The following is a 17,995-nucleotide window of genomic DNA, read 5'->3' as shown; positions in this document are numbered from 1 at the left end:
CTATGGTGGTCCAAGCATTGTCACCAGCGTCTCCTTTATAGGATGCCTTTTGAGTTGTAACAGATAAAGCTTACATCCCACTCAGGTGCTAGGAGATCATGTTAATCTGCTGGGACATGAGCTTGTTCTGAGCCAAAATAGCATCCAGAGTGTCCACCTTCATGACTCCTCTCTTATGAGTAGTCCTAGTGTTCACAGGATTTTTCTCAAAAGTGTATATATATTGGTTATTGGCAACCATCTCAATGAGCTCCTGCGCCTCCTCAGGTGTCTTCTTCATGTAGAGTGAACCACCGGCAGAGTGATCCAATTACATCTTGAACATCTCATAGAGGCCATCATAGAAGATCTCCAACATGGTCTACTCTGAGATCAAATCAGGAGGGCATCTCCTGATCAGCTGTTTGTACCTCTCTCAGGCTTCATAGAAAGATTCTCTCACTTTCTGTCTGAAGGTTTGGACTTCCACCCTAAACTTACTCAGCTTCTGAGGTGGAAAGAACTTGGTCAGAAATCCATTGACCACCTTCTCCCATGTGTCCAGGCTCTCCTTAGGCTGAGAATTCAGCCAAAGCTTTGCTCTATCCCTTACAGCAAAAGGGAAGAGCATGAGCTTGTAAACTTCAGGGTTCACTCCATTTGTCTTAATAGTATCACAGATCTGCAAGAAATCCGATATGAACTTGTTATGGTCCTCCTGCGGGAGTCTATGAAACTGACAATTCTACTACACCAGAGTGACCAGTTGAGGTTTAAGCTTGAAGTTGTTGGCACCTATGGCAGGTATAGATATGCTGCACCCATAGAAGTCAGATGTGGGTGCAGTGTAGGAGCCAAGGACCTTCCTTGCGTCTCCTCCAGCATTTGGATTAGTTGCTATAGTTATATCTTTAGCTTCTTGCTCAAGAGATTCTGTGAGATTCTCTCCGTCTCTGCAAGCTTGAGCTTGTTGCAATCGTCGCCTCAAGGTCCTCTCAGGTTTAGGATCAGGATCAAGAAGGGCTTCCTTATTCTTGTTCTTGCTCTTGCTCATAAACAACAAGAAACAAACCAAGAAAGGAAAAGATGGGAGTCTCTATGTCAGAGTATAGAGGACTCCCTATGAGAAACTATAATAAAGATATCAAATGAGATAGAGTATTGAGAATAAAGATGGGGGGTTTTATTTAAAGAGTTTTTGAAAATAAAAAAAGAAGGAGGTTAAAAAGGTTTTCGAAAAAATAAAAAAAAGAAAAATTAAAGAGACACCAAACTTAAAAAAAAATATGATAATGCAAACAATTAACTAACAATATTTGAAATTCAAGATGGAAGGCTTATTTTGAAAATTTTTGAAATTCAGAAAAGAAAAGTTCAAATAAAGATTTTGAAATTCAAATTTTGAAAGAAAGAAAAACTAAAAAATACCAAACTTAAAATTTGAATTTAAAATAAAGATAAGATAAGATAACAATATTTGAAAGTCAAGTAAAAAGATAAGATAAAGATCAAAGATAAAAAAATATAAACAAAATGTGACTAAAGAAAAATTAAATTAAACAAAAAGATCACTAGCAGGACACCATACTTAAAAATTTAAATCAACACAAGAAAAAGATTAAAAAAATTTTAAAAATTTAAACGAAAAGGTATTTGTATATTTTTTTTGAAAATTTAAAAAGAAAAAATAAACACTAAAACAAAGAGACCAAACTTAAAATTTGAATTTCAGTAAAAAGAAGGCAGCAAAAATTTCAAAAATCAAAGGAAAAAAAAGATAATCAAGAAAGAAATTGAAATTTTCATGAAAGCAAACAAGATCAAATTCAAAAATCCAAAAAAAGAAAAATTATTAACTAGAACTACTAAGAACACTAAACTTAAACTTTAAAACAAAATTCGAAAGAAACAAAAAGATGACTATGATGAATTTTCGAAAAATTTTAAGATAATAAACAAAGAAGGTTCGAAAATTTAAAAGGAAAAACAATTAAATGAAAAACTAGTAAAAGTACCTAATCTAAGCAACAAGATAACCGGTAGTTGTCAATCTCGAACAATCCCCAGCAACGGTGCCAAAAACATGGTGCACAAAATTAGAACTCGCACAACTTCACCGACAAGTGCACTGGATCGTCTAAGTAATACCTCAGGTGAGTGAGGGTCGATCCCACGAGGATTGTTGGATTGAGCAAGTAATAGTCATCTTGCTGGACTTAGTAAGGAAATTAGTAAAAGATGGTTGTGTTGATGTAAATGCATAAATCAGTGAAGCAAGAAAAGGTTGATGTAAGATCAATATAAAGAAAAACAGTTAAGGTCTCGGAGATGTTTATCTTTCTGAATTAATATTTCTTACTAACTACTTTAACAATGAATGATTCATTCTATGGCAAACTGTAAGTGATTAAAACCTATTTCCCTAGCGAATTAATCTCCTCCAATCCTACTAAAAGGCCATAAACAAGGTTAGTCCTTTCGAATTAGAGGGTGAAGTTTAGAAAACTAGTTTAGCACCACAGAAACCTTAATTACCCAAAAATAACCGGATTATATGTCACATATCTAATTAGCCCAGATAGATTGCAGTTTAGGAGGAATGTTTTCAAGCTGTAGCTCAAGCGACATTGGTTAGAGTATCACAGGAACTCATGTAGAAAAAGGGTCATACTTCCTTTCCACCCAATTTCATTTAGATGAAGAATGAAAACACACCTTAGAACTTAATCAAACATATATTAAATAGAAAAGTAATAATATTAATCCATAGAAATAAATAGAGCTCCTAACCTTAACTAGGAGGTTTAGTTGCTCATGATTTACAGAAAAAACAGAGTAAAAGTATAGAAGATCTCTCTAGGTCTGAATGTCCATAAACCTAAGTGATCTCCTCTTTTTATAGTAAAAGCTAAACCTAAAAGATGTTAATTTAAATATAAAAGTTACCAGGATAAGATACGATAAGCTAAAGAGTGCTAAAATTCACTTTGGGGCCCACTTGGTGAGTGCTTGGGTTGATTCCTGGTGTTCAACTTTAATTCTGGGCTTTGAACGCCCATAGGGGAGGTGAGCTTGCTGGTTCCTACTCCCTGGCTGGCGTTGAACGCCAGTTTTGGGCGTTCAATGCTGGGAGCTACTCCTTTTTCGGCGCTAAATGCCTAAGCTTGGCGTTTAGCGCCAGTGTTGGTAGTCATTCTAGAAGAAAAGTATAGACTATGATATATCGTTGAAAAGCTCTGAAAGTTAGCTTTCTAACGTCACTAAGATTTCATCAATTGGACCTCTGTTGCTCAAGTTATGCTCGTTGGAATACAGGGAGGTCAGGGTTGACAGCATTTGCTATCCTTTCTTCGTCTCTGCACAAGACTTTGCCGAAATAGCCCAAAATTCACCTAATATCATAAAACTACCACAGACTCAAAGTATCATCCAAAGATGAATTTTGCACTAAAACATGGTAAAAATTAATAAAATCTAACTAAAAAAAACTAGAAAATACTAGGAAAAAGGGTATAAGATGCTCACGCATCATTACCACTCTATGACGGACTCCATGCCTTTGTAGGAGTAAATCCAACTGTTTGTTGCAGAAGTAGCTTCCCCCATCACTAATTAGTTTCCTAAGGACACCAAACCAGCTAAAAATATATCTTTGGAAGAAGCTCAGCACGACTCTGGCATCATTGGTGGGTGAAGCTATCGCTTCCACCCACTTGGACACATAATCCACTACCACCAACATGTAAGTGTTTGAGTATGAGGGAGGAAAAGGTCCTATGAAGTTAATGCCTCATACATCGAACAAATGAATTGCTAGAATCCTTTTTTGTGGCATCTCATCATTGTAGGGAAGGTTTCCAGCTCTCTGACATTTGTCACAGTTTCTAAAAAATTCCCGTGAGTCTCGGAAGAGAGTCGGCCAATAAAAACCGCTTTGAAGAACCTTGGTGGCTTTCCTTTCGCCACCAAAGTGGCCTCCATACTCAGAACTATGACAATGACATAGGATCTACTATGATTCCTCATCTAAGACACAATACCGGATCATACCATCTGAGCATCTGATGAGCGGATATTTTATACGCTTTTTGGCATCATTTTCATATAGTTTTTAGTATGTTTTGTTTAAGTTTTATTAAGTTTTCATAGGTTTTAGTGCAAAATTCACACTTTTGGATTCTACTATGAGTTTGTGTGTTTTTATACAATTTCAGGTATTTTCTGGCTGAAATTGAGGAGCTGGAGCAAAAGTCTGATTTAGAGGCGGAGAAAGCACTGCAGATGCTGTCAAGATCTGACCTCTGTGCACTCGAAGGAGCTTTTCTGGAGCTACAAAAGTCCAAATGAAGTGTTCTTAACGACTATGGAAAGCTAACATCCAGGGCTTTCCAGAAATGTATAATAGTTTATACTTTGCTTCAGAATTGAAGGCCCAAAATTGGCGTTCAACGCCAACCATTTGCTCTATTTTGGCATCCAATGCCCAAGGGAGGAGTGACCAGCGTCCAACGCCCAAGAAGGTGCCCCTAGCCAGCGTTCAACACCCTAGAGCCCTCCTATCACGTGGCTTACTCTCTTGCTCAGCCCAAACACTCACCAGGTGGGCCCCGGAAGTGGATTTTCGTAGTAAAATTGCAACAAATTTTGCAAATTTTAATTTCAACAAATTTTTCAAATTTTAATTTCAAAATAATTATCTTATCTTATCTTAGTTTTAAATTTTAAATTTCAAATCTTTTCAAAATCAAATCTTTTCAAAAATCATATCTTTTTCAAACTACTATCTTATCTTTTTATCTTTCTTTAAAATTCAAAAATCTTACCTTATTTTATTTCAAATTCAAATTTTAAAATTCAATTTCAAAATTCAAAATTTCAAAATCAAATCTTTTTCAAAAATCAAATTTCAAATCTTATCTTTTTCAAATCTTTTCAAATTCTTATCTTATCTTTTCTAATTTCAAATTTCAAAATCAAATCTTTTTCAAATCTTTCCAACTTCTATCTTATCTTTCCATCTTATCTTGTTTTCAAATCTTTCTTAATTAGTTACTTGTTTTCTCTTTCTTCTTTTTCAAAACTTCCTAACTAATTCTTCTCTCTTCTAATTTTCTAAAATATCTTCTCTTTCTCTCTCTTCTTTTTTGAAATTCATCATTTAATTTTCAAATCTTTTTAGTTAATTAATTTTTATTTTCGAATTTAATTAATAATTAAAATAAAAACAAAAATATTTTCTCTTTTTGCTTTTTAATTTTTGAATTCTTCTACTCTTCATAGCCGAATTCTTTCTCTCTTTTCTCTATCTTTATTCTTCTTTCTTCTTCACATCTCACAGGGAGTCCTCTGTTCTTGAACATAGAGCTCCCATTCTTCTTCTTTCTTTGCTTTCTTTTCTTGTTTATGAGCTAGAACAGAGATAAAGAACCTTTCTTTAATCTTGATCCTGAACCTGAGAGGACTCTAAGGAGACATTTATAACAAGCTAAAGCACAACACTCCGGAAGAAACCTCTCAAAAAATTTTGAACAAGAAGCAGAAGACATGGCAGACAATGCTAACAATAGAGAAGATGCAAGAAAGGTTCTTGGTGACTACACCATACCAACCTCTGATTTCTATGGAAGAAGTATCTCCATACCTGCTGATAAACCATTATTTTATGGTTTATCTTGTGCTCAATTGAGTGGTCTTTATCAATTCTTTACTCACTTATTCATACTAATTGCATAGTTTTACATTTTCCTTCCTAATCCTGTGATATAATTGAAAACATGTTTCCTAAGCCTTTAAACTGTCAATTTTAATTATTCTTTATTACCATTCAATACCTTGATATGTGTGTTAAGTAATTTCAGGGTTTATAGGGCAGGAATGGCTTAGAAGATGGAAAGGAAGCATGCAAAAGTGGAAGGAATACAAGAAGTTGAAGAAATTGCTAAGCTGTCCAGCCTGACCTCCTGGTACTAAATTGACCATAACTTGAGCTACAGAGGTCCAAATGAGACGGTTCTAGTTGTGTTGGAAAGCTAACATCCGGGGATTTGCAACAATATATAATTTGCCATAGCTGCTTTGAAGATAGGTGACGCTTCCACGCCCACGCGTGGATGACGCTCACGCGTGACTTTACCGCGTGCTGGACGTATCAGAAATCGCTGGGGGCAATTTCTGGGCTGTTTTTGACCCAGTTTTTGGCCCAGAAAACACAGATTAGAGGTTATAAAGTGGGGGAATTCATTCATTCAATAAACAACTTTCAAATTCACAATTTTAGATTTTAGTGTAGTTTCTAGAGAGAGAGGTTCTCTCCTCTCTCTTAGGTTTTAGGAATTAGGATTTCTCTTAAGTTTTAGGATTAGGATTTCTTCGTTTTCTTCATTCCAGGTTCAATGTTTCTTTAATTTAATTTCTCTTCTACTTTCAGTTACTCTATTACTTTAGTTTGATTATTTTCCCAATTTGGTTTATGAATTCCTATGTTTAATTTGATTTTCTATTTAATACAATTCAAGGTATTTCAGATTTATGATTGTTTTCTTCTATTTATGATATAAATAATTTAGATTTTTCCCCTTTTGGATTTGGTTGAGTAATTGGTGAAACTTGAGTTGTCAAACTCAACTGTTGATTGAAAATTGGAAATTGCTGATTGATTTGGATCCCTCTAAAGCTAGTCTTTCCATAGAAGTTAACTAGGACTTGAGGAATCAAATTGATTAGTCCACTTGACTTTCCTTTATTTAGTAAGGGTTAACTAAGTGGGAGCAATAACAATTCTCATCACACCTGATAAGGATAACTAGGATGGGATTTCCAATTCTCATACATTGCCAAGAGTTTTTATAGTTAGTTTGTTTCCATTGCCATTTACTATTTTTGCTTCTTATCTTAAAAAACCCAAAAATATACTTTTTCCATAACCAATAATAAATCATACTTCCCTGTAATTCCTTAAGAGACGACCTGAGGTTTAAATACTTCGGTTATAAATTTTATTGGGTTTGCTTTAGTGACAACCAAAACTTTTGTACGAAAGGATTCTCTGTTGGTTTAGAAACTATACCTACAACTTGATTACTTTTATGAAATTCTTTACCGGCAAAAGTCCGCTTGTCAAAATAGCACCGTTGCCGAGGAATTACAAACGTGTGCCTTATTATTGGTTATTGTAAATATTTGCTTTTTCATTTCTTTGTTAGTGTTTCTAGTTTTAGGAGTTTATTTTCATTAATTTTTATTTTCTTTAGCTACTATGAATTCTCACCCCTCTGGTTTCAAGTTTGGTTCCAATGTTATTGTAAGGAATGGAAGCTATAATGAAAATAGGCATCAAGGTTAGAAGAATCAAAGATGGGAGGAGCCACAAGGATTTGATCAACCCTCTTGGCAACAACCCCCTCCAATGCGCTATAACCAACAACCATTCTGTGATGCATACCAAGACAATAGTTATGGTGGACCCTTTCGTGACAACCAACCTCCACCAAATTACTATGGTCAAGAGCCATTCCAGGGAGCGTACCAAGATGATGAATATGGTGGATTTCCCTTATAGTTACCAACAAGCCCCACCATATGCTTATGAACCCCCTCCTCAACATAACTTTGAACCACCATACTCACAAGCCCCTTTCCACCATTCACCTCCATATGACCCTAATCCTTATCCACCACTCCAACCACCATATAAACCACACCCAGAACCACCACCTCAATATTCACCATCTCCATATCCTTATCAAGAAGAACCACCTCCGTATTATGAGCCCTCTCTCCCAACAAATGAACCCTCCTATCCATCCAACCTCCATTGGATAACAACACACTCATCTCTAACATCATTGGTCTCACCTCTACACTCCAAAATCTTATATCCCGTATGAACCAACCCTCTACCTCCAATATTCAACCCTCAAGCTCTAGTGCGCTTCCTTTTCAACCACATAATAATCTCCCCATCCCATCACCACCCTCTATGGAAGAGCACCCACATCCATCAATCCAAGAGCAAGATGATCCCAGCTATGCTATTGACAAGGAACAAGAGAAAAGGGATCGTCTTCGCGAATTCATACTTCATAAGAAGCTAGAGGAGGCCCTACAGGTAGAGGCAGTGGAGACCCTTGAAGTCGAAGGAGTGGCTGAAGAATTAGTGAAGGAAGACATCAAGGAGGAGTCTGATTTTATCTTAGAGCAAAAGGAGGCCCAAAATGTGGAGATAGGAGAGACCTTTGAAGATGAAGAAGTAATTGAAGGGAGTTGTCATGGAAAGGAAATCATCAAGGATGAGTACGATTTTATATTAAAACAACTGGACAAAGCAGTAATTATTGAAGAGGAAGAAGTGGTTGAAGACTTGGTAGATGCTGAACCTCCATGGAAAAGTCAAGTTATAGAGCCTCCTTCAAAGACGTTTGAAATTGATGTTGAGGAGGGTGTACAACCTCCAAGGCATAGCCTGGTTGAAGACTTTGAAGGGGATGATCAAGAGATAGATTCAATTATTGATGAATCCTTATCTACAATTGAATTCTCTCTCATTGGACTTGATATGGAGATTAAAGAAGAAGAAGCACAACCTCCCATGCCCTTGGAAAGCAATGAAAAGGAGATTGAATTGGAAGAAAGCTACCAAGAGGAAGAGGTTGAAATTGAAGAAGCTTACAAGGAGGTGGAAGAATTCAAAGAAGAGCACAAGGGAGTGGAGCTTGCAAGATCATTAGAAACACCTCCCCCAAAGCCATTACCATCCAATACAACATTCAAGTGGGTAAAATTCTTATCCTTGACCTTTACTTTCCCACTTGAATATGGTTTACTTGAGACAGATGGTTAACTTAGAGCTCTTTGTGGCATTAAGAGTAAAAGGGAGATGGGTAGTGGTTGGCAACACCATCCTAGGTTCGTTATGGTTGGAAGCTCAAGGCCTGATTGCAAGGGTTGGCATAATTCTCAATTAATTAGGTCTAGGAGGATGTTTTGGGTGCCTAAATGAGAATTCTAAGGCTGAACCATCTGGATGGAATCATCATGATCCACTTGAAGACGGGTGTAGAATCAAGATTTGGGATCCCGGCATACAAGAAGATCAACTTTGGGAGCTCAAAGCTTGTGAAGAACTCCATCAAGGCTTGAGAAATTTACATGGAATAGACAGAGCTTATTGGAAGTCCAAGCATTGGTGGCAGTTTTAAGATGAGTTCAAGCACAAGCCACCATAATAAGGAGCTCACCAAATGTCCAACTTAAGGACATTAACTAAAAGTCTTAGGTGGGAGACAATCCACCATGGTATATTCATTCCTTTTTGTTCTTAGTTTTATTTTATTTTATTTTTATTCGTGTTCATTCATAATTTCTGCATACTCATCTGCATTTTGCATTTTGCATTCTACATTAAAAAAAAGGGGAGGGGGGATCGACGTGCAAGCGTCAACGACGCATACGCGTCGTATGTGTCTGCGCAACTAGACAGAGAGTTGCGCGAGAGACGCACAGGAGGGGTGCGTAAAGCACAAGCCACCCCACGCGTACTGGTGCACGAATTGTAAATCACACTTTTCACAACTCGTACCACTAACCAGCAAGTGCACTGGGTCATCCAAGTAATACCTTATGTGAGTAAGGGTCGAATCCCACAGAGATTGTTGGCTTGAAGCAATCTATGGTTATCTTGTAATTGTTAGTCAGGATGTCAATTATGATTATCAGTTTGAATTGCGACGAATAAAAGAGCATGAAATAAATACTTGTTATGCAGTAATGGAGAATATGTTGGAGTTTTGGAGATACTTTGTCGTCTGAATCTCTGCTTTCCTACTGTCATCTTCTTCACGCACGCAAGGTTCCTCCTATGGCAAGCTATGTGTTGGTGGATCACCGTTGTCAATGGCTACCATTCGTCCTCTCAGTGAAAATGGTCCAGGTGCGCTGTCACCGCATGGCTAATCATCTATCGGTTCTCACTCATGCTGGAATAGGATCCATTGGTCCTTTTGCGTCTGTCACTATGCCCAACCCTTGTGAGTTTGAAGCTCGTCACAGTCATTCAATCCCTGAATCCTACTCGGAATACCACAGACAAGGTTTAGACTTTCCGGATTTTCAAGAATGCTGCCAATGGATTCTAGCTTATACCACGAAGATTCTGATTAAGGAATCCAAGAGATACTCATTCAATTGAAGGTAGAATGGAGGTGGTTGTCAGGCACGCGTTCATAGGTTGAGGATGGTGATGAGTGTCACGAATCATCACATCCATCATATTGAAGTGCGAATGAACATCTTAGATAGAAACAAGCGTGTTTGAATAGAAAACAGAAATAATTGCATTAATTCATCGAGACACAGCAGAGCTCCTCACCCCCAACAATGGAGTTTAGAGACTCATGCTGTCAAAGAGTACAAAGTTCAGATCTAAAATGTCATGAGATACAAAATAAATCTCTAAAAGTTGTTTAAATACTAAACTAGTAACCTAGGTTTACAGAAAATGAGTAAACTAAGATAGATAGTGCAGAAATCTACTTCTGGGGCCGACTTGGTGTGTGCTGGGGCTGAGACTTGAGCTTTACACGTGCCTAGGCTGTTTCTAGAGTTAAACGCCAGGTTGTAACCTGTTTCTGGCATTTAACTCCAATTTGTAACCTGTTTCTGGCGTTTAACACCAGAATGCAACATGGAACTGGCAATGAACGCCAGTTTACGTCGTCTATCCTTGAACAAAGTATGAACTATTATATATTAATGGAAAGCCCTGGATGTCTAATTTCCAACGCATTTGAGAGCGTGCCAATCGGACTTTTGTAGCTCCAAAAAATCCATTCCGAGTGCAGGGAGGTCAGAATCCAACAGTATCAGTAGTCCTTTTTCAGCCTGAATAAGATTTTTGCTCAGCTCCCTCAATTTCAGCCAGAAAATACCTGAAATTATAGAAAAATACACAAACTCATAGTAAAGTCCAGAAATATGAATTTTTCCTAGAAACTAATAAAAATATACAAAAAACTAACTAAAACATACTAAAAACTACAAGAAATTAACCCCAAAAAGCGTATAAAATATCCGCTCATCACAACACCAAACTTAAACTGTTGCTTGTCCCCAAGCAAATAGACAAATGAAATAGGATAAAAAGAAATTAAGAAGCAATACTATCTCAGAGTTTTGAGTGAAGCTCAGATTCTAATTAGATGAGCGGGACTAGTAGCTTTTTGCTTCCGAACAGTTTTGGCATCTCACTTTATCCTTTGAAATTCAGAATGATTGGCATCCATAGGAACTCAGAATTTAGATAGTATTATTGATTCTCCTAGTTTAGTATGTTGATTCTTGAACATAGCTACTTTATGAGTCTTGGCCGTGGCCCTAAGCACTCTGTTTTCCAGTATTACCACCGGATACATAAATGCCACAGACACATAACTGGGTGAACCTTTTCAGATTGTGACTTATCTTTGCTAAAATCCCCAATTAGAGGTGTCTAGGGTTCTTAAGCACACTCTGTTTTTTGCTTTGGATCTTGACTTTAACCGCTCAGTCTCAAGCTTTCACTTGACACCTTCACACCACAAGCACATGGTTAGGGACAGCTTGGTTTAGCCGCTTAGGCCAGGATTTTATTCCTTTAGGCCCTCCTATCCACTGATGCTCAAAGCCTTGGATCCTTTTTATTACCCTTGCCTTTTGGTTTTAAGGGCTATTGGCTTTTTCTGCTTGCTTTCTCTCTCTCTCTCTCTCTCTCTCTCTCTCTCTCTCTTCTTTCTTCTTCTTTTTTTTTTCACTGCTTTTTCTTACTTTAAGAATCAAATTCATGGTTTTTCAGATCATCAATAACATTTTTCTTGTTCATCATTCTTTCAGGAGCTAATAATTTTAACATTCATAAAATTCAATATAAAAAACGTGCACTGTTCAGGCATTCATTCAGAAGACAAAAAGCATTGCCACCACATGTAAATAATTAGAATTTTCCTTATTAAAAACTCAAAAAAATATTGTCTCCTTATTCCAAAAAATCTGCTATTTTATTCATGTTTAATGATGATGAGAAAAATAAATTATAGCTTAATTGGAGATAAAATCAAAATAGAGATACTAATTACTACTACTCATATATAACTTCTAAGGTAAAATTCAAATAAGAACAATTATCACAGAGTTAAGGCTAAGATTAGGACTCAACAACCTTTGCTTTGGGAGGTAGATGCCTCTTTAGTCTGTGGGGTGCTTGGTCCTTCAAGAGATAGCTTCTGGCGCTTCAGTTCTTTCAGTTCACGCTCTTGCTCTTCTTGTTCTCTATGCAGTTTGCAGAGCATGCTGTTTTGATTTTTCTGTTCTTCCTTCAGTTGATCTACAGCTTCTTGCAACTTGGTGACAGATGCTTCTAGGCGCTCCCAGTATTCAATATGAGGGATTTTCGGGAGGAACTCCTGTGCTTTCCTCTTGATGGGGTCGTCCTGCACTTGTTGTCCTTCCATAGACTTTTTGGTGATTGGTTGCTCAACTGAGATATACTCATCTACTCCCATTTTTACCCAGCATCTTTACATAACAGAGAAACCAAGCTTAGATAAGCCAATCTGGCATCTTTGGAGTTCTTGTTTGCAATTTTGTAAAGCACACAAGCAATCAGCTGATGAACTTCCACTTCTTTTTCCAACATAATGCAATGAATCATCACTGCTCTTCTGATGGTGACCTCAGAGCGGTTGCTAGTGGGCAGTATAGAGCGCCCAATGAAGTCCAGTCAGCCTCTGGCGACTGGTTTGAGATCTCCTCTTTTGAGTTGGTTTGGGGCACCTTTTGTGTTGGTTGTCCATTTGGTTCCAAGGAGGCATATGTCCTCTAGGATTTTGTCCAAGCTCAGGTTTGATCTCATCATTCTCCTATTAAAGGAGTCTGGGTCATCTTGCAGTTGAGGCAGCTTGAAGATCTCCCTTATTTTGTTAGGGTGGATGTGAACAATCTTCCCTCTGACCAGAGTTCTATAGTCATAGAATGCGGTTCCAGCTATTCTCTGCCTGTCCGTCTGTCACAGATTAGCGTAGAATTCCTGAACCATATTTTTTTCCACCTTTGTTTCAGGATTAGCTAGGACTTCCCAGCTCCTGTTTCAAATTTGCTCTTGGATCTCCGGATATTCGTCTTATTTTAGATCGAATTTAACTTCCGGGATCACTGACCTTAGACCCATTATTTTGTAGTAATCGTCTGAATGTTCTTTGGTTAAGAACTTTCCTTGATTCCAAAGTGGTTTTGGAATATTCTCTTTCTTGCCTCTTGAGTTGGTTTGTTTTCCCTTAGAAGCCATGATCTTAGTGGGTATTGGCTTAGTGATCACGGATAAACACACCAAACTTAGAGGTTTACTTATCCTCAAGCAAAAAAAAGGAAAGAAGAGGGAGATGTGGAGAGCCAAGTCCGAATTGTGAAGGTGGGGGTGAGGCCGAACCAGGATTTAAAGGGAAGGGGGGTGGGTTTCGAAAATTTTGAAGAAGATATGATAGAAGATATAATTTGTAAAAGATAAGTATGATAGGAAAATGATGCACTTTAAAATTTAAAAGATATGAATAATATGAAAGATATTTGAAAAAGATAGCTTTGTTTTGAAAAATATATTGTGAAGATTTGAAAAAAAAATATTGATGAGTAAAAAAAAATTTGAGAAGGAAAAGAGATAGATTTGTTTTGAAAAAGATTTGAAAAGAAGTTGAAGAGGATTTAAAAAAAAGGTTTATGTTTAGAATTAGGATACATTTGATATCTTTGAAAAAGGATTTCAAAAATTAGGATTTGTAATATGTTTATGCAAGAAATTATGAATTGAAACATGAAACGTGAAAAAAATTTGAAGTGAAAATGAAATTACCTATTCCCCACAATCCTGGCGTTAAATGCCCAACTGCTGCATGTTTTGGGTGTTTAATGCCTAGTTGGTGCTTGGTCTGGGCGTTTAATGCCCAGCTGTTGCTTCTAGCTGGCGTTAAACACCAGAAACCCCTTTGTCACTGGACGTTTTGCTGAACGCCCAGGATGCTATAAATCTGGCGTTAAACGCCCAGAAGCTGCTTCTTTCTGGCGTTTAATGCCCAGATGGCTATCTCTACTGGCGTTAAACGCCCAGTAGATGCTCCTTTTGGGCGTTTAACGCCCAAAACAGCTCTTACTGGCTTTTTCGCACCAGTGGGCTTCTTTTTGCTGTTTTGTATTCTGAATCCTTTTGCAACCTTGTGAACCTATGCAATTGATTCTTTACCTTGAAGATTATTTATATTAAACCTGTATAATTAAAAATAAATAAGAAAAAGTTTTGCTAATGGCTGGGTTGCCTCTTAGCAAGCGCTTCTTTATTGTCTTTAGCTGGACCTTGCTGAGCTTTTAATCTAGCCTCAGCCTTGAGCACTCTTGCTCAACATTGCCTTCAAGATAATACTTGATTCTTTGTCCATTAACAATGAACTTCTTATCAGAATCACTGTCTTGAAGCTCCACATAGCCATATGGTGACGCAGTTGTAATCACATATGGTCCCCTCCACCAGGATTTTAGTTTCCCGGGGAATAGCCTGAGCCTAGAGTTAAACAGCAGAACCTTCTGTCCTGGTTCAAAGACTCTAGATGACAGCTTTCTGTCATGCCACCTTTTTGCTTTCTCTTTGTAAAGCTTGGCATTTTCGAAAGTAGTGAGTCTGAATTCCTCTAGCTCATTTAGCTGGAGCAATCTTTTTTCTCCGGCTAAATTGGCATTGAAGTTTAGGAATCTGGTTGCCCAATAGGCCTTATGCTCCAGTTCCACGGGCAAATGACAGGCCTTACCATACACAAGCTGGTATGGAGAGGTCCCTATAGGAGTTTTGAATGCTGTTCTGTAAGCCCACAGAGCATCATCCAAGCTTCTCGCCCAATCCTTTCTACGGGTACTTACAGTCCGTTCTAGGATTCTTTTTAGTTCTCTATTAGAGACTTCAGCTTGCCCATTTGTCTGTGGATGATATGGAGTTGCCACCTTGTGGCTAATTCCATACCGGACCATAGCAGAGTAAAGCTGTTTGTTGCAGAAGTGAGTGCCCCCATCACTAATTAGTGCTCTAGGGACACTAAATCTGCTGAAGATATGTTTCTGGAGGAACTTCAGCACTGTCTTAGTATCATTAGTGGGTGTGGCAATGGCCTCTACCCATTTGGATACATAGTCAACTGCCACCTGTATATAAGTGTTTGAGTATGATGGTGGGAAAGGCCCCATGAAGTCAATACCCCATACGTCAAATAACTCCATCTCCAAGATTCCTTGTTGAGGCATGGCGTAACCATGAGGCAGATTACCAGCTCTTTGGCAACTGTCACAGTTACGTACAAACTCTCGGAAATCGCTATAGAGTGTAGGCTAGTAGAAGCCACATTGGAGGACCTTGGTGGCTGTTCGCTCACCTCCGAAATGGCCTCCATATTGTGACCCATGGCAATGCCATAAGATCTTCTGTGCTTCTTCTCTAGGCACACACCTACGGATTATTCCGTCTGCACATCTCTTAAAGAGATAGGATTCATCCCACAAGTAGTACTTTACATCAGTAATTAATTTTTTCTTTTGTTGGCTGCTGTACTCCTTAGGTATGAACCTTGCAACTTTATAGTTTGCAATATCTGCAAACCATGGTGTTTCCTGAATGGAGAACAAATGCACATCCGAAAAGGTTTCAGAGATCTCAATAGAGGGAAAGGACGCCCTTTCTACTGGTTCTATCCGGGACAGATGATAAGCCACTTGGTTTTCTGTCCCTTTTCTGTCTCTTATTTCTATATCAAACTCTTGCAGAAGCAACACCCATCTTATGAGCCTGGGTTTTGAATCCTGATTTGTAAGTAGATATTTAAGAGCAGCATGGTCAGTGTACACAATCACTTTTGATCCTACTAAGTATGATCTAAACTTGTTAATGGCATAAACCACTGCAAGCAATTCTTTTTCTGTGGTTGTGTAATTTTTCTGGGCATCATTTAAAACACGGCTAGCATAATAAATGACATGCAGAAGCTTATCATGCCTCTGCCCCAATACTGCACCAATGGCATGGTCACTGGCATCACACATTAATTCGAATGGTAATGTCCAGTCTGGTGCAGAAATGACTGGTGCTGTGACCAGCTTAGCTTTCAGAGTTTCAAATGCCTGCAGACACTCTGTGTCAAATACAAATGGCGTGTCAGCAGCTAGCAGGTATCTTAGAGGTTTCGCAATTTTTGAAAAATCCTTTATAAACTTCCTATAGAATCTTGCATGCCCCAAAAAGCTTCTGATTGCCTTAACATTGGCAGGTGGTGGTAATTTTTCAATTACCTCTACCTTAGCTTGATCCACCTCTATTCCTTTATTCGAAATCTTGTGCCCAAGGACAATCCCTTCAGTCACCATAAAGTGACATTTTTCCCAGTTTAAAACCAGGTTAGTCTCTTGGCATCTTTTCAGAACCAGTGTTAGGTGATCAAGACAGGAGCTGAATGAGTCTCCATATACTGAGAAGTCATCCACGAAGACTTCCAGAAAATTTTCCACCATATAAGAGAAAATAGAGAGCATGCCTCTCTGAAAAGTTGCAGGTGCATTACATAGCCCAAATGGCATCCTTCTGTAGGCAAATACTCCAGATGGACATGAGAATGCTGTTTTCTCTTGATCCTGGGGATCTACTGTAATTTGGTTGTAGCCTGAATAGCCATCTAAAAAGTAGTAATAATCACGACCTGCTATTCTTTCTAGCATCTGGTCTATGAATGGTAAAGGAAAATGATCCTTTCTGGTGGCTGTATTGAGCCTTCTCTAGTCAATACACATGCGCCACCCTGTAACTATTCTTGTAGGAACCAGTTCATTTTTTTCATTATGAACCACTGTCATGCCTCCCTTTTTGGGGATAACTTGGACAGAGCTCACCCAGGGGCTATCAGAAATAGGATAAATAATTCCAGTCTCCAGTAACTTGGTGACCTCTTTCTGCACCACTTCCTTCATGGCTGGATTTAGCCGCCTCTGTGGTTGAACCACTGGCTTAGCATCATCCTCCAATAGGATCTTGTGCATGTATCTAGCTGGGCTTATGCCCTTAAGGTCACTTATGGACCACCCAAGAGCTGTCTTGTGTGTCCTTAGGACTTGAATTAGTGCTTCCTCTTCCTGTGGATTTAAAGCAGAGCTTATGATCACCGGAAAAGTGTCACCTTCTCCCAGAAATGCATATTTCAGGGATGGTGGTAATGGTTTGAGCTCGGGTTTAGGAGGTTTTTCCTCTTCCTGAGGAAGTTTCAGAGGCTCTTTCAATTCCTCTGAATCCTCCAGATCAGGCTGAACATCTTAAAAGATGTCTTCTAGCTCTGATTCAAGACTCTCAGCCATGTTGATCTCCTCTACCAAAGAGTCAATGAGATCAACTTTCATGCAGTCTTTTGGTGTGTCTGGATGCTGCATAGCCTTGACAGCATTCAACTTAAACTCATCCTCATTGACTCTCAGGGTTACTTCTCCCTTTTGGACATCAATGAGAGTTCATCCAGTTGCTAGAAAAGGTCTTCCTTGAATGAGAGTAGCACTCTTGTGCTCCTCCATTTTCAGTACTACAAAGTCAGTGGGAAAGGCGAATGGCCCAACCCTGACAATCATGTCTTCAATCACGCCTGATGGGTATTTAATGGAGCCATCAGCAAGTTGGAGACATATCCTGGTTGGTTTGACTTCTTCAGTTAAACCAAGCTTTCTGATAGTGGATGCAGGTATTAGGTTGATGCTTGCCCCAAGATCACATAAAGCTGTCTTGGTCCAATCACCCTCTAATATGCATGGTATCATAAAGCTCCCGGGATCTTTAAGCTTTTCTGAGAAGCTTTTTAGAATGACTGCACTGCATTCTTCAGTGAGGAGAACTCTTTCAGTTTCTCTCCAATCCTTCTTATGACTCAAGATCTCTTTCATGAACTTGGCATAAGATGGTATTTGCTCAAGTGCCTCTGCAAAC

At 38.4% G+C, this 17,995-nt stretch overlaps 1 pseudogene; it reads left to right on the top strand.

The window, feature by feature from the left end:
• The window catches only part of LOC112770069 (uncharacterized), a 52,113-nt pseudogene that overhangs the window by 269 nt on the left and 33,849 nt on the right, over positions 1-17,995 (top strand).

Source organism: Arachis hypogaea, chromosome 18 (assembly GCF_003086295.3).
Source record: "Arachis hypogaea cultivar Tifrunner chromosome 18, arahy.Tifrunner.gnm2.J5K5, whole genome shotgun sequence".
Taxonomy (NCBI): domain Eukaryota; kingdom Viridiplantae; phylum Streptophyta; class Magnoliopsida; order Fabales; family Fabaceae; genus Arachis; species Arachis hypogaea.
This window is presented reverse-complemented; position numbering and strand designations above follow the sequence as displayed.